General features: G+C 38.1%; 1 protein-coding gene across 8 annotated transcripts in view; it reads right to left on the bottom strand.

Annotated features, from left to right (window-relative positions):
* BBX (BBX high mobility group box domain containing) overlaps window positions 1–25,312 on the bottom strand; it is a 266,154-nt gene extending 240,842 nt beyond the window's left edge. For 3 of the 8 annotated variants that reach the window (XM_012777182.3, XM_076001274.1, XM_076001277.1), the window contains exons 1-2: window positions 25,167–25,308; window positions 21,898–21,969 (exon numbers count right to left, since the gene is read on the bottom strand). The gene's annotated coding sequence lies outside the window, so the exon portion shown is untranslated. Of the gene's footprint in view, window positions 1–21,897; window positions 21,970–24,091; window positions 24,221–24,646; window positions 24,781–25,036; window positions 25,143–25,166 lie in introns of those variants that run through there. The other 5 variants (XM_012777181.2, XM_012777194.2, XM_012777185.3 and 2 more) reach the window with 4 other exon arrangements.
* Between the last annotated feature and the right edge of the window lie 209 nt (window positions 25,313–25,521).

Here is a 25,521-nt window from a genome sequence, read left to right as displayed (position 1 = left end):
TGAAATGAGACAGATTCTCAAAAAATCATGATCAAATATCTAATTCATACATTTCAAATAATAAAACATTTAACAAAAATTTTTCTTGGATTAATATTATGCTTTATTTGCATTTTTATAATGATAAAATATATAATTTTTTTAATTTATATGAAGGGAAGGAGTAAGGAGGGGGCTCAATTTCCTTTTTTTTTTTTCAGACAGAGTCTCACTCTGTTGCCCTGGGTACAGTATAATGACATCATCATAGCTCACTACAGCCTCAAATTCCTGGGCTCAAGCGATCCTCCTGCCTCAGCCTCCTAAGTAGCTGGGACTACAGGCATGTGCCACAACATCCAGCTAATTTTTCTATTTTTACTAGAGACCGAGTCTCGGTCTGGAACTCCTGAGCTCAAGATATCTTCCTACCTGGGCCTCCCAGAGTGCTAAGATTACAGACGTGAGCCACTGTGCCTGGCCAAAATATATATATATTTTTTGTATTTAATTCAGAAGTTTCAACCCTTTTTATAAACTACAAAGAGGGTATTAAGAAGTCAAAACTGGGTATGAGTTTCTGACATGAATTTCTTACAAAACTTATGTATCTCCTGTAAGATAAGATAATGGGTGAATCATACCTAACAGGTACAATGTATACTATCTGGGAGATGAGCACACTGAAAACTTTGTCTCAAGCAGTACAAAAGCAATCCATGTGACCTAAACATTTATACTCCCATAATAGTCTGAAATAAAACTAAAAAGAAAGATGATGCATCCCGAAAAACATCTCTCCCTAAAACCGCCTGATAATGATTGATTTAATGATGTTGTTCTATGTATTATGGAATCTAAAAAATCTGGCTTTTATGCAGCCAGAAGTAGGCAAATAACCAGTGTTCTGGACAATGAGCTATAAAAACTATGGTCATTAAGTTACCCAAACAAAAATTTCGTAAACTTATGATAATAGTAAAAGTAAAATAAACAACTAATACTTTATGGGCAGGAATGACTGGATAGGAAGTGACATCTTGGCAAGGTCTAAAGAGTTAAGGAATCAAAATATAGATGGTCAGCAGCTCCCAGGTCTCAGATCTTCAGAAGACATAGAAAAGTGTTCTGATTCAAACACAATCAGTCTGCTAAGAGCTAGGAAGCTGGCATGAAAGCTCGGGACAGGTTAGGTATTACAGTGTAGAAAACTGTTCATCAGCCAGTGGGACCTAAACACAAGCAAAGGATTAAGGTTTACCTTGAGGTTTCCTATGTAATATTCCTACTAGAAACAATTAGCACCTTTGAGCTATTGTAAACAAGCACTCTGCTTTTTACAAACCAGCAACATTTTACTGCCCTTTCTACCAAACTGTGAGGATTGGTAAGAGAGTGTACCATTTCAAAATCTTTGTTTGGAGCCTAGTGTTTTACAACCATGTCACTAAGCCTAATGAAAGCCCCAACACAACTGTGGTTTTAACTACTTAATGCATCATCACTACCTACTGGGCAAGACCCAAACTCTACTAGGGGAGCCCCACAGACTACTGGAGCCACAGATAGGGTAATGGATTTCCTGTTGAATATCCCATCAATTGCCACTCCCTAAGGAAGAATAAGAAAGATTAATAATTACTCTTGTTAAGAAAATAATTCCATGAACTAGCACAAAGAAGGCACTACTCTCTTTCCACATACATAAGGAACTAAACCTAGATAGTCCTCAGCGGCCCAAACAATCACTCTAGAGGAGAGGCAGCATTCTGAAACCTTCCATTTCCAACTAAACATAAGGTACTGATCTGCTATCACCATTTTCCCACAAAATTAAAAGCTTTTATTTCCATTTAGTTCCACTTAAAATTTTTAAAATGTTCGTTTTTCTTTTCATTCTCTTAACTCAAGTCCTCACGGAGCATACTTTTCTCATAACAGGTTGCCAATTTTTGGTACGTTAAAAATCCCATCAAGTTGCACTTATATGATGTGACAATTAACTTTTAATGATGGATAAAAGAGGTGGATACTTAAAGTCATTCTGCATTCTATTACTGTACCCATCTAATAAAGGAAAGCTCCTTTATAAAGGTCAGAAAATTTTCTTCTTTTATCAGACACTAAAAGACAAACTTTAAAAATATATTAAATTGGCTGGGCCAAGAGATATGTAATAGAATATAGAGCCTTTTATCAGTAAACTGCAGAGGTAAAGAAATGTCTCTATTATCTATTCTTTTGATTTCTACCATGATTATACTTTTTAAAGCAATGATTTCATAAATAACTATCATTTTAATTCAAGAAATATATTTATATATTTTTAGATGTGGTATTTTAATATCTGATGTCTAAAGATGTGATTTCCCAGGATATAACTGCCAGCAGGCATCTGTGTACCTCTGTGCAAGTTGTGCCATGCACAACCCTAGGAGGTGCCATTCACATCAGAGAACATAGATCTGTGTATTTATGATGACAATTTCCTGCCAGAAAGCAGTAAAGTATCTTGGTATAACAAAATCAATTTATTTTGATAATTATCCAACATCTGGAAATAAAGTCCCTCAGAAAGGGGTGACTTTTCCAATTTACACAAAGAAAAGCAGAATACAGTAGCAGCTGCCCAGACCACATAGCTCTTATTCCCTGGAAGTTCAAGGCTGGATGGTCATTCCCCAAGTGAACTCTCAGAAGCACAACTCTGATAAGGCATACCAGGCTTCTTTTCTGAACTGCAGAGGACAGGTTATTTTCTCCCAAATAAAACTTATAAAAATACTAACTTTGAAAATTTATCTGAAATCTTAACTCACTAATGTTTAGTCCATATACATTTGAGTCGACTCAGAGTGACAAGGTATGTGATCACTAAATTTCACTACAGTTGTTTCTCAATAAAGCCACCATGAGGCGTCGCAGTACACAAATCAGTTAAATCACTCTTTCACAAGTAAATTTCTTATGGTTTTACAAACTTTTCTCCTGATCAACAACTATCAGTGGTTTATATGTTCATGAACAGAACAAATCTAACAGCGCTAGGATGGCTTTTTAAAGGCTCTTTTGCTTAAGATTAGGGTGAGCTGCTGTGAGGCTGGGATGGTCTTTTCCAAGATCAAACTGTAATAAACTTCAGGCATTTGATAAAGTGGCATGCCATGTAACAATGTGTTATTGTTTTACAAATTCTTGCTGTGTTTTCACAGGACACAGGGAGCTGTACCAAAGCCATATTTTAGTTTATTATCTTTTAGCTATCAAAACCATATTATACCACCAAATAAAGTAAAAATCAACTAGTAATATAATAACTTAAAAGATAGTATGTATAATGTATTACATATAGCTTTACTCTAACAATACATACACCATTTTAGTTCTTTAATCTTAACCATTTATAAACAATAACAATAAAAAGTCACATATTCCTGCTGTTAAGATGGTGCCATCAATTGGCTAAAAATGCTTTTTACATCACTTATGAGCTAAGCAGACTTCTATAGCAAAACACCAAGCCAGAAGTCTTACACCTTAGTTCCAGCTCTGCCACTCAAAGTGCCTGGGTCCTAGTTCCTTCATCTGGGCCATGCTTTCTCAAATTTAAAATGATGGACTTCAATACTCCAAGATCATCTGCAGTATCCCTTTTAAAGCTAAAATTCCATTACTCACTTTGGATTTAAATTATCTGAATCTAAAACTATTTTCTTTTTTATATTGTTGCATGATTTTTTAAAGATTGCAGGTATTTCATCTCTATATAACAATAATTAACTTCAGAAGTTTGCCATATGCTTAGAATGATTCAAGAAATAACTTACTGAGGAGTAATTGTGTATATGGCAATCTGTTTGACAATGTAGAAACACAAACAAAGAAAAGGCTATTTTATCCTGGGCTAGAAAACCATGTTTTAAGGCCGGGTGTGGTGGCTCACGCCTGTAATCCTAGCACTCTGGGAGGCCGAGGCGGGTGGATTGCTCAAGGTCAGGAGTTCAAAACTAGCCTGAGCGAGACCCTACTAAAAATAGAAATAAATTAATTGACCAACTAAAAATATATATACAAAAAATTAGCCGGGGATGGTGGCACATGCCTGTAGTCCCAGCTACTCAGGAGGCTGAGACAGTAGGATAGCTTGAGCCCAGGAGATTGAGGTTGCTGTGAGCTAGCCTGATGCCAACGGCACTCACTCTAGCCTAGGTAACAAAGTAAGACTCTGTCTCAAAAAAAAAAAAAAAGAAAAAAAAAGAAAGAAAGAAAACCATGTTTTAAACCTAAGGCATTGCAATTCAGTGGGAATCTGGACAGGTCCATACACTATGGAGTGGTACAATGCCATGTGGGAAGCACAAGAGGTGGGACAAGGAAGTGAGTGGCCTGTAGACATATCTGCGTGGCCTCAGTAGACAGAATGAGCTGGCATAGAACACCAGCCTCACCGTTTACCAGAACAATGACCTTGTGCAAGTTGCTAAGACTCTGAGACTCAGTGTCCTCATCTAAAGTGGAGATAATAAATAATTCCCACTTTACAGGGTTGTTGTGTGGCGAGAAGAATGGGACCACTGGATTCATGATTTACATCACTGCTTAACCGAGGGGAGAGAGGAACTCCACCTAATTATCCTCAGGACTTGTATTTCCATACTCCACTTTGCATGAAAAGCTAAACTAAAGAAGAAAAAATTCATAGTCTCTACCACTTTCATCTTTATATGCTCTCTTCAATTAACATATGCTCTGGTTTTTTCAAAATGCAATTCTTCAACAAACCTCTTCTTTAACCATTAATATGATACCCTGTCCCAAACTTTGTTTAAATACTCAAGCAAAAATTATAAAAATTAAGTTGAAGTAATGGAAATCTATAGAAACAAACATTCTAAATAAATTGCTTGTATATAGAACTTAAATCTTTTAAATAAAAAAGGTTCTGGAGTTCTAATGTAATCAATCTTTTCTCATTCTCCCACAGTATAACAATTACTAGACCTCTTTACTCTTGGGGAACTTTAAGATAAAATCCTAACAAATAAAACCTTTCTATTATATAAAATATTAATTGAAGAATTGACCCTAAAAACCATTTAGATAGAAATATCTTCTCTTTTATAGTTGGCAGAGGTACTATATTGGATTCTCTAACTAGCCGATGAAACCTTCCATTCTACAAAGTACTAAACTAAAAGGTATTCTAAATTTAAAAAGAAAAAAACTTTAGCACTTGCCTTCACTTCTTTGAAAACACCAATTGATATCAAATTATAATGTGAATGTGTTCCGGAAATAGGAGTAGCTCAGATATCTGGATATTAAATTATATTTTCTAATTAATTCTCACTAAAATTTTCAGAAATATGTTTCACAGGAGGAAAAAATGGTCCCAATAAAATAATCCAAATCTTACTTAAGAATACGAATATACACTTCAAAGTTCATTCTTTGTTGTCAGTATGTGGTCCTTACGAACTTAATTTTCCATCACAAGCTGTGAAAAAAGTTAGAATACTTATTTAAATGCACAAATAGATTTAAGTACACCAGAAATTTGAGGCCCATTTAACTGATACTTTGTAGCCCACAAGGCATAAAGAATTAATACCATATTTTTTATACCACTGCTATTCTAGATATTTATAATAACTTACCAGGTTGAAAATAAGTAAAAGAAAGAACAAACAAGTCTTAGCTCAAAAAAGATAAATTCTGCACTGCACAGGGAGGGGGGACAACTCTCTAGAGAGTAGTCAGAATACTGGGTTCTGGCCTTAGGGGAGCCACTGCACACTCAGTGACCTCAATCAAGCCACTGAACAACTTTGAGCCTGTTCCTTCATCTGTAAAATGGGAATAATGACACTCTGCTATCTACCTCAGAGCACGGTTATAAAGAGCAAATAAGATTTCAGTGAAATCATAATGTAAACTCTCAGTTACAATAACAATTGTAAAATATTATTACTACTATCCCTTTAAGGGTGACAGCCTTACAATAAAGATTTGATGACTAAATGACTAATAGGATGAAAGCAAAAAAGTCTTATCTGTTCAAGCCTCTATTTGTGGACCATGCCACAAATAAAGGCCGGAGGGCGCTTGAAAGAAATTTTTTTATTCAACTCTAGGAAGCTTAGGCAACCAGACTATCTTTGTCAGGGCAAAGGGGAATTTCCTACATTGACTAGACATCATAAATGCAAATAAGAATATAGTAATTTATTGTATAGATGTGAAACTCCTTTAAATAAACATGTCCTAAAGGACACTGAACCACAGAGGGGAAAGCGGGTACCTGTCTTGACCAGTGTAACAGAGCCAAAAAAGGATGCCTTCATGTGGCCAGCTGCTGAGGGAGAGAGCTCTCAGTTTCTTCTCAAGGAGGAAATGTTTATTCTTCTCAACTCTGATGATGCTCAATTAAATGCATGACAGATTTATTTTATGACCACAAGATATTTTTACCATCTTTTAAAAAGGAAGTCTGAATAAGAAAATTGTAAAAAGAGGAGAGGAAATATAAACTACCTTGTTTTATTTATTTGTAAATAAATTCAGTCCAAATTAGAATAGGTTGGGGTGATCCATGACATAGGCCAACTTTAGTGATGGTGAAAAAAGTAACAGGATAGGCCGGGCGCTGTGGCTCACGCCTGTAATCCTAGCTCTTGGGAGGCCGAGGCGGGCGGATTGCTCAAGGTCAGGAGTTCAAAACCAGCCTGAGTAAGAGTGAGACCCCGTCTCTACTATAAATAGAAAGAAATTAATTGGTCAACTGATATATATATAAAAAATTAGCCGGGCATGGTGGCGCATGCCTGTAGTCCCAGCTACCCGGGAGGCTGAGGCAGAAGGATCACTTGAGCCCAGGAGTTTGAGGTTGCTGTGAGCGAGGCTGATGCCACGGCACTCACTCTAGCCTGGGCAACAAAGCGAGACTCTGTCTCAAAAAAAAAAAAAAAAAAAGTAACAGGATAACAGGATGTATGGAATAATTCAATTGTAAACTCTATATTCTTGATTAGTGATATAGCAATAAAATTATGTTAATAATGACCTTTAAGTAAATATTTAAAATATGTGATTTGGCAGTTTTGTTCACTAGAGTACCTCTGTACAGGCAACACTGCCAGGGCTTAAAATCATGTTTACATATGACATAATCCCAGAATCACTGGCTTTGCTTCATTCAGAGCAGGATTCATTTATAGGCCTCTGATCTTGACACTGATCCATTTCTATAGGCTCAGGCCTCCTGTACCCAGTACATAGTATAAAACAGAGCAATTCAATCCAACAAAAAATTAATTAGATAACTACTATACTGTATTGTAGGAGTGGGGGTACAAAGATGAGTCAGATCCAGATCTCATGGCTTAGGATGGTCACAGTTTTTGTTCAAAGATATAAGGTCACCAAAGCCATTCCTCAAAGATGTTCTTGCTAAGGCTCTGTCCCCATGGGCTGTATCTTAGGGAAGCTCCTGATATTTAACTTTTCACGCCACAGATCTATGGCCTCTGTCACATCCTTCATGCTGAGTACACTGTCTGTACCCCTATGTCCTATGTAGCCCTACTATGAATGAGTCCCTACTATGTGGCAGGCACTTTTATGGCATGCAAGATAAAACAAAGAACAAAAAACATTATCTCTACTCTTACCAGATCCCTCATGCTGAGCTGGACTCTGTCCTCATACCTATCATGCAGCCTAATTCTACACAGTCATTTAATAGTATCTATTGAGCTCCTACCAAGTTCTAGACACTGGGAATACAGCAGTGAATGGCCCCCCACTGGGTCCATTTTCTGATGGGTTAAACAAGCATTTTTCAAGGATGCCTAAACATTTAGCTGTACAACCAAAATTTAAAGTTTAAATCCATCTCAATTTCCCCTCCCTGATCATCTCCTATCACCCTATATTCACCATCAATACTATAGCATCTTTACTCTCTATTTTATATTTGATTTACATGTGTCACTGATATACTACAAACATCCTAAGACCAGAGCCCCTTTTTATTCTGTAAACCTCAAAATTCATAACCCAGCTTTACACATTATAAGTACTCAATAAATACACACTGCATAAAATAAAGGCAATATGTGAAACCCAGAATTACCAAATAGATATGACAGAGGCAACTTTTTGCCTTACTAAAGATTGTTCCTCTTCATAAAATGATTAGTACTGTTTTCCTTTACACAGCTCCCCTATGTGTACTTTACAGATCATTGATTACTTAATACAGAGACCTGGGAATAGTAAAACTTCAATCTGTAAAACCAATAGCCACTGCTAATTGAAGATCAATTAGAAATAAATATGAAGCACTGTGAAATTCTAATATGTCGATAAAAAAATATAGTCCCATTTGGAAAACTAAGTCAAAACTTATCAGGAAAACATCTATTTAATGAAGAAAAATATACATCATCATCATTCTCAAGACCTATATAATAGATTTAAATGCCTTAAAAAAGACTTAATAGCTGTATTTATATATATATATATATACATACACACATATATATATCAGAAATAACATACAGGGTGACATACAAGGTCACATTTTAAAATAAAGAAAAGGAAATAACTAACAACGGATTCATGATCACAGTTCCTTATGCAGTAAACTCATCACTCTATGTGAGAAACCAGGCCCTCACACATGAATTCTGTGCTCATGTGTGATATCCCATTCCCCAAACTTTTCAAAATACAGAAAACTCAGATGAATTTGCATTATTCATGCAGAGGTTACATGTAGGAAATTATGAAAATAAAACAAAACCCTGGTCTTACAACAATCTGAACATGTTCTCTGGGTCTAAGCATGTGTAGCACCAAATGAGATGAAAATGCATGCCCACATACAAAACATATAAAGAAATTCATTATTACCACGAAGACTGGTAAATAATGAGATCCGAATGGTTGTATTTCCATGATGCCAAATAGCCCCGAGACAAAGAATGGAAGAAAGACTCACAAGTTATTATTCCGTGTGTCTCCGTTCCTCTTTGCTGCTTTAAAGTAAACATCAGGGTCATTATCAATGTTGTGAGCTTATGAAGAAATTTTTCCCAGATCAGCTTCTTCTTTAAGATTTCTCTTATGAATATATTTGTTTGTTATTAATGCACTCAGGGTTGGCATCTGGAACACTGAGCACAATATTTTAGAAACAAAGTTTTAATCTAAACTGGGCTATAGTCCAGAAGTGACCAGCCAAATGAGAGCAACAAATAAAACTGGGTGAAAACACATAAATTCTGAGGTATAATAAACACTAAAATCATGAGTAAAAAAAAGACCAGACCCAGATAACTATGCATAAAAAAGAAGAAGGACCAAACTCATGGATGCTCTCCAGCCATGGCTTACTAAACCACAAGAGAAACTGCAACTGTAAGCACAGGTTGAAAATATCATGGAAAACCTGAAAACTGCTTGTTAAGTATAATTTATAACCTATGGAAAAACAAATTTTCACCTCTTTGGAATTCTATGTAGCACTAGTAATTGGGCTAGAAATCTTATTAATATAATTAGTATAATTTAAGTAAAAGTATTAGTTACAGTAGTTATTACAGTTTACTGACAGGTGTTTGAACCCCTTTCTATCTAGTTCAAACTTACTATTCTATTAAGTATGCTTTTAACATTATTTGGTATATGTGGAATCCTCTTTGAGCTGTTATATAGTTAAACACTACCCTCTGGTTCAATCAATCATATTGTCATTACCAATTGTGACATTAATAGAAATAAATAAAAAGGAAGTCTAAAACACTTTGCTAAAACATAATTTTAAAATAAGTTTAAAGCTTTATCAAAAAAAAAATAAAATGCCAGTGGCCTTTCAAATATACCAGAAGCCAAAAGGATGAGCTAATATTTAAAGAAAAGTGAAATTAGGGTTAGACGCTTAAATCTTTAAAATTGTCCAGTGAATTAGTTTTTCAAACTTAACAGCAATTAGGGCAAGCACAGTGTCACAGCAAGAAACTCCCCTCAAATTTCAACGTCTAGCTTCTATGCTGGAATTAGCCAGTTTTTCACTGACATTTACTCCATACTACTTAATTGCGTATCTATTAAAACAATTAGTATAAATTAACGTATATAATAGATATGTATATCTACTGGCCTTTTCCAGCCAGTAAAACATCTCTGCTTTAAGGACAAGGGTTGTTCCATATTCACGTTTATATCCCCAAAGTCTAAGCCAAGCACCAACACACTGTAGACACTCAAACCGTGAACACTGAATTAAATTGATAGTAGTTTTTGCCCCCCAAGTCTACCAACACTTGACCAAATTAAACAATTTGGAATATGTTGTTCTTTGAACATGACCAAGAAAACAAGCAGAAAGAGAGGTGTCAAATGCCATAAAATTTCTAATTCAGTGTGCCAATCTACATGAATGAGAACACTATGAAAGTGGATGAAATACAACAAATGGAAGCTCAGCACTTTCTGTAAAGTATCATTTGACTAACAAACTGTAGGAAAAGCTCACTCCTAATAGATATAAACACCTTATTTACATGTTTCACAGATCATAGAAAAAAAGCAGCTTTAACAAAATTTTTTTTAAAAAAAGAATGACAAACTTTTAATCTTCTATATCTGAATTAGGCTCTGACTTTGCTGAATTTGCAAAGATAAAAGAATTTAATTTCAGATGAATAGGGCTCTTAGTACAAAAAAAGCAACATGTTACTTTGTATTTTCTAAGTGATTTGCTACTTATATAAATGTGTCATTTATAAAATATCTTCTATTTATCACAGCAAAAGTAAGTTTCTTGGGTAAAACAAATCAGAAATACCCTTAAACCACTTCCAAAACTGCAGAATTAGAACTTTTGACTGACCCTGTATCTAATTCGTGTTTGATCAAATACTCTGAAATGAAGGCCATGAATCTGCTTATTAATTTTCCCACTGATATTGAATTTTCTTTCAAAGCGAACATCAGAAGTATTTTATAACACTATACATGTTATAATTGTTAAATTTCTCTAGTAAGATATATTCACTGATTAAGTAGTGCACAAACGTCATAGAATATTCAGCTAGAAAAACTCATGAAAGAACAAATAATTCCTACTGATGTACCAGAGGGATTAATAAATATTAAAAATAACAGATGCTATAGACATTTCTATATTAGATATACTAACTAAAAAGAAGGCTAACTAAACATCAATTTTTAAACTAAGTTTTGGGCAGGCTTACTTAGTCTTTGGGAATGATCTTACGGGATAAAAATTTACAACAGGCCCCAGGTCAGAGACTTTTTCACCTAATTCCCTTAAAAGTGATAAAGAACAGAGTTCCTTCCAACCTTATCACTTCAAAATGAAGATTTCTCTTTTGGGAGAAAAAAAAATGGGGGGGAATTCTTGGCTGAAAGATGCTCCAACCTTTTCATTTTCATTCCAACTACTTGGAATGTGGCCCTAATGGCAGACAGAGATATATCTACATTTCTATACTAGATACACTAACTAAAAAGAAAGCTGACTAAACATCAGCTTAGATCAAAGATAGAAAAAGCCACAGAAGACTGTGGCACTGCAGATAGGCAGTCTTAAGCCTGGAATGATCACTTAGTAGCTGTGTGACCTCAGAGAAGTTATTCAACCTGAAACTTAGTTTTCTCATCATTAAAATAGGGTACTTCTCTTCAGAAAGTTGTGAAAAATAAACAAGTAGTACAAATAAAACTTAGACCTCATAAGGAGGCCCTCAGTCCAGATTATCTTTCTCCCTTCCTCCTAAAGTAAAATACTACTTGGGAAACTCTTCTAAAAACTGCATTCAACTTTCCCTGAAGTATAAATGAAACTGTGTGGTCATTCTACAATTTAAAAATGAAAATGTGTGAATAAGGAGTTTACTTCCCTTTATTTCATAAAAACAGCAGGTGTCTTTTTTTCACATAGCCCTGCTAAAGGTGCCTCATAATCCCTTTCTAACTGACGCTTATATGTAGGGAAGTGTGTAAGTCTCAAACTCATTTATCAACAATTTTATTGTACGGGCAGTGATAAATACTAAAAGGACTCAGAAACTACAAATAAATCTTTAAAAGAAAGTTTAACTCCGTATTACCATTCTAAAATACTAGAACGGTAATATTAGAATTAGGCAGTATCACAGATGTACATTACTGAATATAATAGGCTGAGAGAGAAAAAGAAGAGATGAGAGGAGAGAGAGAGAAGAGGAGGGGGGAGGGGAAGGAAGAGAGGGAGAGATGGGAAGAAAGAAAAGAAAACAATATTTCAGTAACTCAAAAGATAATCAAAGTTTGACAGCTGAATGTAGAAAATTATTTTCTCATTTTGTTCCATGCTCCACCACATTCCCTTTGCAGTCAATGAGAACTCTACACTTGGGTGAGTTTTGAGAGGTACACCAAAAGCTGAAAACCAACTCAGCATTTTTGAATATTAAAAGAATCCAGCATTGCTAATAAAACTCCCTCTGAATTACTCAATCTGTGGCTTTCCTACACCAAGGAATATAGTCATGTAAATAAATAATGAAAGTCATATCAATAAACAATTCTTTAGCATTAACAGTTTCAGTCTAATACCAAATGAAGACTGATTTAAATCTTACCATAACAACAAACTAGATAAATCGATTATTTTATTCCTACAGTATCATATAGACTCTTCCCCATGGCATACTTTTCATTTTTCTATAGTGGTTTTACAGGAAATTAAAAGTAAAAAGCAAGATTTTAACATTTCATAATTAATTATTGAAAATAAAGGTAGCTAGAACCTCTATAAAACATAACCTGAAAAACATTCTCACCTGAGAATAGACTAAATTTGCAGAAAACACTTTCTTTTCTTATTTTCCTGATAGATGGAAAGAAATAAGAGCAAGTGGTAATAAAGGAAATATAACCCCTTCATGAAACCTCTAATAACAGCAAACTGTAATGAAAGTAGCCTATATTTTGTTCAACATTATATAAAAAAACATTCAACATGTAGAGGTTTCAAATGTTATGTAGATTTTAGTATGTGTTTAATAAAACTAAAAACTATTAACAACAACAAAGGAATCATAATGTCCAAATGGAATATATGAGGTTCATCGAAATGTGAACTAACAAGCTTCTGAAGGTGCTTAAGCTTTCCTTAATCTGGGAGTCTTTCTTTCACTCTGCTCAACTTAGGTGGTACAAATGACGTTAACTATCACCATTTTGCTCACCTGATTTTATATCCTCTTAGGCCTTACACCCTTATATCTGGAGCCACAGAGTTTCAACAGTCCAGTTGTGTGAGCTAATATATAATGTTAAAAACTCTTCCATGATTCACCAGTTTGCAATGAACTCAAAATGTTCAGATGATCAATGACCAAAATTAGCAAAAGAACTTTCACTGGGTTAAATGGATAGGAATATCAAATAATTTCACTCTGTGGATTAAAGAAGTTAATAGTTAGGATCACAATCCCTTATTTAAAATCTGTAGGTCCAGATATGTTTCAGGATTCTGATTCTTGTGAGTTTTAAAAAGGTGGAGCAATGCATATAGCGCATATTATGTAACATTCCCAGCTCGATCTAGGATAACAGCTCATAACCAATCAATCAATACTGTTATTTCTACAGCAAAAAAGTATTAGAATATCAAGTATGAAATGTCTGATTTCCTTAAGTACTAAGTTTGACAGTTGATGTCGCTGACATTTCACTTTGACACATCTTGTTTTATTTTTATTGTGAAGGTACATCCTCATTCTTTCAAATGCATGGTTTAGCTTGTGATTATCTTCCAAAAAAAATTTTAGAGCAATTTTTGTGAAACCATAGCTAAATCAAAGATTCATGTTATTTTCAAACGAGTCCTGTCGTGAAACAAATGCAGTGCAGACAGCTCAAAATACCGAAGTGTTTGGGAAGGATGTGGCTAATGAATACACAGTACATTGATGGTTTGAGAAGTTCCATTCTGGTGATTTTAATCTTGAAAAGGAGGCCACATGGGTGACCTGAGATCAAGGTGGATAAAGATGAGCTGAAAGCTGTAGTAGAAGCAAATCCATCTCAAACTACACATGAATTAGCAGCAAGTTTTGATGTTACTATTCCAACAATATTGGACTATTTGAAACATATCGGCAAGGTAAAGAAGCTGGACAGATGGGTACTGCATGAATTAAATGCTTGTCAGACCAGAGATCGTCTTAAAGCTTGCCTTTCTTTGCTGTCACAACATAAAGGTGAACTATTTCTCTATCATGTTGTTACATGTGATGAAAAACATTGTTTTTGACAATCTCAAGTATTCAGCACAATGGCTGGAAAATGATGAAGTGCTGAAACACAGTCCAAAACTGAATATTAATCAAAAAAAGCTAATGGTGTCTGTTTGGAGGTCCAACCCTGGTATTATCCACTACAGTTTCATGAAACTTGGTCAATCTATTACCGGTGGATGTCAACTGCAAACAATTGGACAAAATGATGAGGATGTTTTCAATTAAGCAGCCAAGACTTGTCAACAGAGACAGGCCAATCTTCTCGCAAGACAACACTCAACCACATGTTGCACAAACAATGCTGCTCAAACTACAGGCTGGACTTGGAAACTCTGTCATCTACCGTATTCACCAGACCCTGCACCAACTCACTACAACTTCTTCCAGGCTTCGGACCACTTCTTGCAAGGAAAAATATTCAATTCTCAACAGACTGTGGAAAACACTTTTTGTGATTTCATCACCACTTGCTCTGCAGGCTTCTTCACTGCTGGCATAAACAAGCTACCATTAAGATGGCAAAACTGTGTCAATAGTTTAGGCATATACTTTGATTAACTGTACTGTTTCTTGTTTAAGATACAATAAACTAAACTACTGATTCAAAATTGGACATTTCATATTTAATGATCTAATAAAAATATTCCTTCTAAGTGGGCTTAAAAACTACTTCAAGCCGTCTTATGAAAGTTTGGGTTAGGTTGTGCTATCAAATGAATTGTGACACCAAACTTTTGGAGGGGAAACTTTTAGTTTGTCAGAGCTTTTTATTTTTTTGTTTTTATTTATTTATGTTTTGTTGAGACAGTGTCTCACTCTCTCACCCTGAGTAGAGTGCAGTGGCGTCATCACAGCTCACTGCAACCTCAAACTCCTAGGCTCAAGTGATCCTCCTGCCTCAGCCTCCCAAGCAGCTGGGACTATAGGTGCATCATAACACCCAGCTAATTTTTCTATTTTTTTAGTAGAGACAAGGTCTCGCTCTTGCTCAAGCTGATCTCAAACTCCTGAGCTCAAGCAACCCTCTGGCCTTGGCCTCCCAGAGTGCTAGGATTACAGGCATGAGCCAATAGCACTTGGCCTGTCAGAGCTTTTTAAATAAAGGACTGTGACTCTATTTCCAATACCACTATACATCAAAGTACGTACAAAGGCATTTTCAAAATATACACAGCTTATAAATTGATCTGCAATCAAAAAAGTGTGGCAAATTAAAGTTTAGCAAAGCGGATGTTCCTGGCAAATATAACCTTAACCCTTTGCACTCACTTGCTTTTTTCTCAATTCCTTTATTCTACTTGGGATTTAATGTTTTAAAGACCCCAGATTTTACAAAGCACGGCAGTAGAATAAAAAATTGGAGTTTCTTTTCATACACACTTATTTATTTGGATTTTTTTATTTTTCAAATTATTGATACATTCAAAGAGTAATTTTAATCTCTATAATTTTTGCTGTGTCGAGTCACACTCGACATCCGAGTGCAAAAGGTTAAAAATTAGGAAATGTCAAAGTTACTTAATTTTAATACTCAAATAAATTGAATGACTGTTGAGACTACTTTAAAAATTTGTTAGCAGCAATGTGCATTTGAGTAAGACAGTACTGTTTGAGAACCCTGATACCTGTAGTCTTATGTACTTTCTTTACATTTAACCACATTTGCATTTTCCCTAGCCTTTGGTTTTCACATTGCTTGAGATTTCAGGGATTCGGTGTATTTTCCATTTATCTTCTCCTTAGTTTGTCCCTCTTTTTTTTTATTTAAATGCCTATTTTGTGCAATGTAATTTGTTAAGCACTACATTTTTAACACTTCTCTATCTTCAGGCCTTGACACAAGGATAAGTTTTAATTATTTATGAGGCCATGCCGTCAGTAATTAGTTAGAACATTTAAAGTACATTTAAAGTACCACAGTTTACAAACAATTTTACATGCATATAAGTATATTCAAGGTTTTCATTATAATAACACCATTCTCACTTGGATTCTGATATGCTTTCTTGATTCAAAAAAAAAGAGGGGGGAGTAGCTTTATCACACTGTCAACTATCTATAAAATCCACAGCATAATTCACCTATGTCTTTTAACCAGAGAAATAATAATGTCCCCTGTGTAAACGTCAGTCACACATATCTTGATGGAAGAAAGTTTGAAAACTGATGCTCTAAAACATTCTAATATATATCCAAGTTACCAAAGATAATGTTCAGTGCTGTCTACTAATCACCTTGAAATAGGAAAAGAGCTGTTCTCCTATCTTATACTATGTCTTTTAAAAGAACTGGGAAAATCATTCTCCAAACCTCAAGGAGAACTGGACTTTACTGTACTATGTCTCCGCTTTTCTTTTCTTTTCTCCTTCTGGTTATTCTTATTATTTCATCCTCTAACAAATTACTTGTCCAGCACCTCACATCTAGTTAAAAACGTACCAGTGATTGATGAGACCAGAGTTAAGAATCACTTTAGAGAAAAGAAAAACTAAAAGGCAGAGCTTTGAGAAATTTCAAACAGTGGGAGTTGGGGTGAGGTGAGCTATAACTATGAAACCAGATACTATATACTGATTGCTGACTATGAATAAGGGTCATTACATACATTGTTTTGTGTAATTCTCACATAATTGTATGGTAAATATTAATATGCCTAATTTACACATACAAGAAAGAATGAAAGTGTTAAGAAGTGAGAAGTGACATGCCCGAAGTCCTTCAGCTGCCAAGTAACAGAGGCAGGAGTGGAACAGAGGGCTATTTGGCTGCAAAGCCTCTGCTCCTTGTACTACATCACCTACCACAGGAATACCTACAGAGGGTAATAAGGGCCCTCTCAGTTTTGCAAACATGCTGATCTTAAAATACAGCCAACCAATGGTGAATAGAAGAGACCTCAGTAGTCAATGAACTCTAAGAACCCCACCTTCAGAACATGACTCCCACTCAATCTTTAGCCATCTGTCCCTTCTACAGAGTTTCTCAAAGTTAAGTCAGAGAATCTTTCACCTGCTTCAGAATCACCTTATGTATCAGCTAAAATCTATTCTTTGATCCCACCCCAGAAACACTGAATCAGAATATCTGGGGATAGGGCCTAGGTACCTTTAACAAGCATTCTAGGTTGGTGTTTTTCAAACTATAAGTCACAAAATCAATTTAGTGGATGACATCCAGTATCTTTTGTTTAATAAAACTGCTTGGAATAGATTAGATTTATAAAGATTTAGTTAGGAATAGAAAATATCAGAGGGTACCTGCATTTTGTACTGTTTCAGAAAACTTTTGTTTCAATTCTTTTATGTGGATTGAGACATAAAAGATATTTTAATCATATTAACTCAGTCAAAAACATTTGAGAAATACAGCTGTTTTAAAGAAATTTTATCCTCATTGTTATTTCACCTTTAAAATAAGTTATTGGGGCCAGGCACAGTGGCTCACACCTGTAAGCCCAGCACTCTGGGATGCCAAGGCAGAGGACAGCTTGAGGCTAGGAGTTCTAAACCATCCTGGACAACATAGTGAGACCCCATCTCTTCAAAAATAATAAAATAAGCCAGGTATGACAGTGCACACCTGTAGTCCCAGCTACTCGGGAGGCTCAGGTGGGAGGACTGCTTGAGCCGAAGAGTTGAGAATGCAGTGAGCTATGATCATGCCAATGCACTTCAACCGCCAACAGAATAAGACCCCATCTCTTTAAAAAATAAATAAATAAGTTGTTGGTCTTTTATTTAATTATTCCTTTTATACTTTTATAAAAACATAACTTTGTATGTTCTTTTTAGGATCTTAGTTATTTCATTCCCGAGGCTTTAGTTTTATTACCTGATTTTTTCATCCAAAGATCATGTATAACTACTATTTTAATTATTTAATATTCTTAAATATTTTTAATTTTTTAAGATTTCATAAAATCCAACTCATTCCTATTAATTTTTACTTTATGTTTTATACAACCTTCTCACAATCTGAAGTTATTTCACTACCTAGATTCTTGAACTGACTCACATAATTTTAACTCATGAAGTTTACATTTAGGTAGGTGTCAATGCTTGATGGTCTACATGTAATCCTTTGAGTGCTTCATTCTCTCATCTTCTATCTATGTATGTATACTTTTAGATATAATTCTTTACTGGCTTGCCTTCTCTTGCATTCCCTTGTATAACTACTGGCACTTATTTCAATTCTTACCTTATCTTTCTCTTTGAAAAAAAAAAAAAAAAAACGAAAACAATCCCCATTAATACATGAGGATTTTCTGAGAATATCTCTATACTTTTAAAATAATGTACTGGCATTCAAGAAACTGTAATTGCCTTCTAAAGGATAATATGATCACATATGAATGTTGAGTGAAGTTGTAATCAAAAAGTGCTTTCCTCGGGTATGATTTAAAATATAGAAATATCTACAATTTGACACAGTATGTGATGACTGCCCTTGAGGTAGTACAGACCCACAGATTAAATTACAGCCACACAATCTTCAAGGTGGAAGAACCTCCATTCAGTCTTAGCCTTAGCCTTTACTTACTACCTTCAGAACAGTGTTTCTCAAAGTACAGCCTGATGGCCTGCATCTGATTTATCTGGGACACTCGGTAAAACAAAGCAGTAAAATTACAATGTTTTTACTGAAGTTGGGTTTGTTTTCATTTCATAGTGAGAGGAAGGAATGTGACTAGAAATATAGGTGAAATACCACTCGGACCTATTTTTAAAGGTGCCTTTACTGGTAAAATGTAAAAAACTGAGAAGGACTTCAAAATACAAATTCATGAAAACTGTCTTCTTCTTAAGTACCTGCTTAAGTTTAAATCATAAAACATAAATGGTGGTGAAATATGTCAAAATTAACTGTCTAAACTTAATAATTTAGAATACTTAAATATCACAGTTGTAAACATTTTGTACTTCTGTAAGACAATAATAATTTCAGGGATTTCCTTTAGTACGGCAAAAACAGACATATCTGTAATAAGACTGCTTTCAAACAGTTTTTTTAAATAGGTTGAGCTGTGCAACCTTTATTATTTCTAGTAAAGATTTCTAATATAAAAGTAACTGATATTCATGACAAGATCCACTTTAAAATATAGCCCTTGCTTTAATAAATGCTCTTTATGAAATGTAGGAAAATGTATACTTTTAAGTATGCTAGCTAATGACTAATAATTAGAAATTGTTTATGATTTTATTGAAAAGTATAGCTTTATAGATACTTTAGCCACTAAGTTAGATTTTCAGAAGTCGTGCCACATTATTTTCAGACCTTTTGTTTCTTCTTTACTACATATAAAAAAACTTATCAATTACACAGTTAATTTCAGCACAGGCCAACCATAATTATATATGCATTCTGGCTCTCACTCAAAGTTTTTAAATTCAAAGTCTAAACAAATCTGTTTCAATGGATTAAGTATAAAGATCAGGTCTATAAGGTCAAAGGTGCTACATATACACTTTTGAAAATATGTTATAAGTACAACTATCTCAAAAACTCTTAAATCTGAAACTGTTTTTAACAAAATTTGGATACAAAGATCAAGATAGATTTTTTTTTTAAGTCCCAAAGTTTACAAATTTAAAAAAAATATCTGAGACTCTAATAGAAGAAGATTCTTCCTAAAACTGCCACAGTACCTCTGAAGATCTAGAAGAGCCACCTTTTCATTAGCCAGCATTAAATGTAAAATGCAAATTAAGGCTTCAGTTTCAGAAACAGAGATATGCAAACTAAAAAAATGGGAAGTTTGGAAACTCTTGGAGATGGAGAAGCAAAAACTTCTTTAAATTCTTACTTTGATAAGTAAACCTCAAATCTAATAAATATATTTTAGATGCAAATAAGTGATAATACATTGTCAAAGTGACTTTTTTAGATCACTGGATTTACACTATCAAGATTTACACTATCAAAACTACTTCATTGACTTCAAAGACCAAGACTGTTCTTGAAAATATTATTTTAATGAAGCAGTCATTCAATATCTCAAAGAAATACAAGAGCTCATCAGACTGCTTTCATTCTGGATATTACTAATTCCCATATTAATTTTTGAATTGGTCATATATATTTCCATGGGGAAAGAAGTAACATTAAAAGTTTCCTGTGGTCAAGAAATTAATGTGCCTCACATGTATAAATGTAGTGTTCTTTACTCATCAGGAATGCATTTTGAATACTCTTGCCATATGTTCAAACATGAAAAATTTATTTTCCAAACAAGCTTTAAAAAAATCAAATACACTTAAATCTACATATTTTGGTGTGCACTAAATTCATCATATAGAACCATCTCATTCCAGCCACTCCAATTGGCCTGTTATGTATATGACACATTCTGAATCTCCGATTGAACAAACCACCTAATTATCAGCAGCAGTAAAGCAATGCTTACATGCCATAAAAAATGTTGGACACAGAACTTCCGTAGATCATCTAAAGTCCACAGTAAAATCAGAGTATATTTTGTTATCAGATGGAGACTACCAGAAAGGCCTGGTCTTCAAACTCAATTCCTCCTAATACTAAGACAATATTTTGTTAATGTATACAATATCCCAGCAATCCAGGAAACAAAACAAAGTTCCTGAATTTTCTTTCATGGAAAACTGAATTTATTTTCATTCATAAAATACAATCTCCAAATTCACAATGGTGATATCACAAAGCACCACAGCTGATTTATACAATTTAGTACCAACTAGTTTTCTTAACACAGGAGCAACTCAGAGTACCTGGGAATTTCTTTACAATGGAGGGGCAAACTTATAAGTTGGTTTTCTACAGTTTGGGCTCATCATACACCTTTCAAATGCTCTATAACCCTCCATTTTCACCTAAACCATTACTTCTCACAAATAAACCTTTCAGACAGTGTCCCATACATATTTTGCAAATTTTTTCCATTTGGGAGGCATATGATATCTGAAAAAAGGTACTTAACAGGTCTCAAAGTGGCTGCTTATTATATACACAGACTACTAAAATGTTCCTAATTTCTCCTAACATATAAATTTTAAAGGAAATTATGATCTATTTTGAATCAAGCTAATGCACTAAATGCTAGATTTACTACTCTGCCCAATCCACCCCTCCCCATCTCAAAAGTAACTGTTATAAACACCACAGGTTACTCAAGAAAGAGAACCTGGGAGAGGGTAAGCAAATGTCAGTCACTATAATTAAAGAAGACTTCTACACAATGCTTCCTTGGGTTTTTAATAATTCTCTCCACACATACACTGCAATCTTTCTATAGTATTGCCTAGCATTCACTAGACCTTCAACTTTGTGTAAAATTTCATTATCAATTAAAATGTCTGTTTGAAAAATAAGTGGTCAAATGATAATCACTTGCAAATAAACATGAAATGAACATTTAAATTATCTTAAAATAATAATAACCCGCAGATGAATTCTAAACACTAAGAATCACAAATTGACTTCTGCTGTGGGAAACTCAGGGCGACATGGTTTCTGGGGTGTTGTAACCCCAATAAAGCATCTTCCTATGTCAACAATGAAGACCCTCATGTCATTATTAATAATCATCCAGCTTCTCTGGATGAAGAGTTTGCATACTTACCCAGGAAGGCAAATGGAAAGTACACAGGGAGGAAGATGAACTGCTGCAAAGCCTTTGTCATATGATAGTGACCTATAAAGTATCAAATAAAGGTACATCATCAGTATGGTAGAGCTTTACAACAGTAGAGTCCCAAGTCCTGTAACATCTATGAAAGAGGGGAACCGAAGCCCAGGAGTCCAGCTAGCTCCCCATCAACCTCTCCCCTTTCTCCCCACCACTGGAGAACTGTGGGGACACGGAAAGGCAAAGAAGCTCTCTGTATTCAAAGGGCAGAGACTGGGGGGGCAGCCCCCAGCTGGCATTCCAGGGTGTCTCCAGCACCCTCGCTTCCTACTCCCCATATGTACAAAGCAGAGAAAGTTGATCCATTCCCACACGGTGATCATTCATCAACTTGCACAAGTGATCACCGCCCCCAGGACAAATACACCAGTAACCAAATCATAGCGATCGATAGGCAGCCCTCGCCTCGCCTTGCCCAGGAGCCGGCAGGAGGTGCCACCGCGGCGGCGGCCCCGGCAGCAGACCCAGGTATCTCAGCCCCTCAGTCTTTCAGACCTGGGCGGCCACAGCCATCTCCCAAACGCCTGGCTCGGGTCACAATCCCGAGATTGGAGATGGGAACCGACCCGGGAACACACATTCGCCAGAGCCCACAGCGACAAGTGCAGGGCCACCAGGTCTGTGAGGTCGGGTGGGGGTAGCTGGGAAACCAAGAGGGAGGAAGGCAGCGAGGGATCCCACCCCGGCTTTGTTGCTGGTCACCATCAAGTTTGCATCTTAGTACAAAATGTCGATCTTAAAGGCTGACAAGACAGAGACAGAGGCAGAGGGAGAAAGAGAAAGGGAATAGAGTCCATCTTGCTTTGGGGAAGAGGGGGGAGAAAAAAATGAAGTGCAAATCCCACACTCTGGGCGTAAAAGTCTTCTAAACACCTTTCCATAACGGAGGAGCAACGAGTGGGGTGTCCCCATGCCCGTGCCTACTCGAACTGGCGGCAGTCTGGGCAGAAAACGCCTCCCTCTCCTCCTCTTCCTCCTCCTTCCCCTCCTCCTCCCTCTTCTCCTCCTCCTCCTCCTCCTCCCGCGGGCCCGGCGAAGATCCCGCCGCCACTGCTTCTGCCTCCGCTGCCCCCCAGGGAGGCACCGCCGGCGCCCGGCCCGGCGCTGCCATTCCGGGCTTGGACCGCGCGGCGCGCGTGGGGCTGGGCGCGGGGTGGCCGCGCGGGGACGTCCGCGCCGGGGACCCCCGCACCCCTCGGCCGCCGGCTGGCCACAAAAGTCGCGCGAGCAGCGGTGGCGGCGGCGCGCAGGGGAGGGAGCGCGCGTGGGGCCCCCACGCCGCGAGTGGGCAACCCCAGGGGATGGCGAAGGACGCCCCTCCCCGCGCGGGGAAAGTACCCCAGTCCCCGTCAGCCAGCCGGGGAACGACAGCCCGGCGTCCGCGGCCGGGAGACGAGAACTGGACGTGTCATTAGCAGGACAGGCAATGGTTTCAAAGCCCCAGGCCAATGACCATTAGCAGAGGCAGAGCTCGCTCCGTCCCCATCCCCCACAACCTCCACCCACCTTCCCCTTCGCACCCCCCCCACCTCCACCCCACCTCGCGAAACTTTTCAACAAGATCCACCTGGACTAATTCGTCCCCAAACAGTTAAAATATTGACTAGACCCTACACACCGGGAAGGAAGGGGAATACATGTTTTATTTTCCTTTCTACAGAAAGGAAAGCAAAAAATAGCTTCTCTCTCTGTCTCTCCCTCTCCCCCCCCCTCTGTCGTACATGTTGTGTCTTAGCTTTTTGCATCGTTTCGTTTTACCTTCCTCATTTAGCAGAAATGATCGCGGATATTTCACACATAAACGTGTTCCAGATTCTTGGGTTCGGGGTCCTTGTAAATTACAGGACTCTGGTTGGGTCTCAGTTACGTTAAGTTTCATACAATACCAAAATAATTAAAAAATAATAATAAATTTCTGAGGGTGAGTGAGCGCGACGAGGTGGAGGAGGAAAAGAAACCTCGAGTCTGATTTCTGTAATTTACAGCGACCCGGATCGCGGCAAATAACAGTGTAACATGAGTGTGGCTTAAGAGGGCTGGGGAGCTCTTTCTAGAGGCATCGACCCCATCCCCGGATAAAGGATCTGCAAGTTTTCTGTCATCGCGACCATGCAAAGCCATAACTTACCTTCAGAAATAAGACTTTAAACAGCCGAGGCCTTCCTCCTCCCCTCCACCACCACCCTCAGCCTCGCTCTCTCCACCTTAAACTTATTGACACAACATAATCCCACATTCAAGCAAAATCCTGACACAGCCTCCCTCCTCCTCTTCCCCCTCGTTCTCTCCCTCTCTGTCTCTCTCGCGCTCTCTCTCTCCCTCTCTCTCGCTGCTCTCGCTCTCTCCCCCCTTCCCTCCCCCTTCTCTCTCCCCTTCTCCCTCGCCCTCTTCCCCCTCTCCTCCTATTCTTCCTCCAGGCTACTCTGGCACTAAAACAGCACTTTCTCTACTCGCCGCGCATTTGGCTAGGGTGGGGGGTGAGAGGGCACTGATCCGCGGGGCCGGAACACCCAAATCCCAACTCTCCAGATGAACGAGCAACTGGGCTGCTGTTCCCGGTCACCAACGCACACGAAACGTTCGATAAATCCACCGAGGGCTGGCTCCTCGTACCTTCCTCCCCTGCCCCTGCTCCCCAGGCCCCACCTCCCCGGCAGCCGAGACCAGGCTGGGCTCCACGTACTTTCGCCGAGATGAAGTTTGGGGCTCCCCGGGCGGCCACGAGCCGCCGCCGGCGTGAGGGCTCTGTTGTTGTTTTCCTGGGGCTGCTCCAGCCCGCGCCCCGGCTCCCTGCCCCTCTCGGGCGGCGCAGCCTGTGTGCCGAGAGGTGCTGGTTGCAAACGCAGCCTGGCACCGGCTGGCCTACTACTCCCCAGCCCGGCCCCCAGCCTCCCGCTCGCAGGGCACTGCCTCGGCGCCCCCCGGCCCCCGCCGGCGCGGCCGCCGCGACCCTCGCCCCCGACCTCTCCCGACCCAAAGTTTTGGCGGAGGGGGAAAGTGTCCAGGGAGCGGGCCGGCTGGCGGCGGCTCCCGACGCGCGGGGTTCCCTCCGTCTTCCTCAAGTCCACCCTACCGGCTGCCGCCGCTGCCGCTGCTCCTGCCGCGGAGTCCTTGGGGCTGCAGCCCGGCGGCTCGCAAGTGAGTAGGAAAACAGAAAGTGCGGGGAGAGCGCCCCGGGAGGGCTGGGGATGGGGGGCGCCTACCTCGCGGGCTCGCCGGGCGTGAGGGCGTGTGTGTGGCTCGCCCTCAGCGGCCAGTCAGGGTTTCTCTATGGGAAAGTGGAGAGGAGCTCGCGGAGCCGCTCTGCCTCCGCTTCACTGTACACTGCTCCACATACAGTACATGCAACCCGGAGAGACTGAAAACATTCATTTTATATAAGGCAGCCCGCCATTGGCCCGCGCCGTGACGGACAGGCCGCGCAGCCAAACAGAAGGCCCGTTACACCCAAACACACGCACACATACACACATTTTACAGAGACACACAAAGATCATCACATTTTCTATTTTCTAATGTTCGGGACCTGTAGACAGTGGGAGAGGACAGGTAGAGAGG

The sequence above is a fragment of the Microcebus murinus genome, chromosome 1, assembly GCF_040939455.1.
Source record: "Microcebus murinus isolate Inina chromosome 1, M.murinus_Inina_mat1.0, whole genome shotgun sequence".
In the NCBI taxonomy this organism is placed as follows: Eukaryota; Metazoa; Chordata; class Mammalia; order Primates; family Cheirogaleidae; genus Microcebus; species Microcebus murinus.
This window is presented reverse-complemented; position numbering and strand designations above follow the sequence as displayed.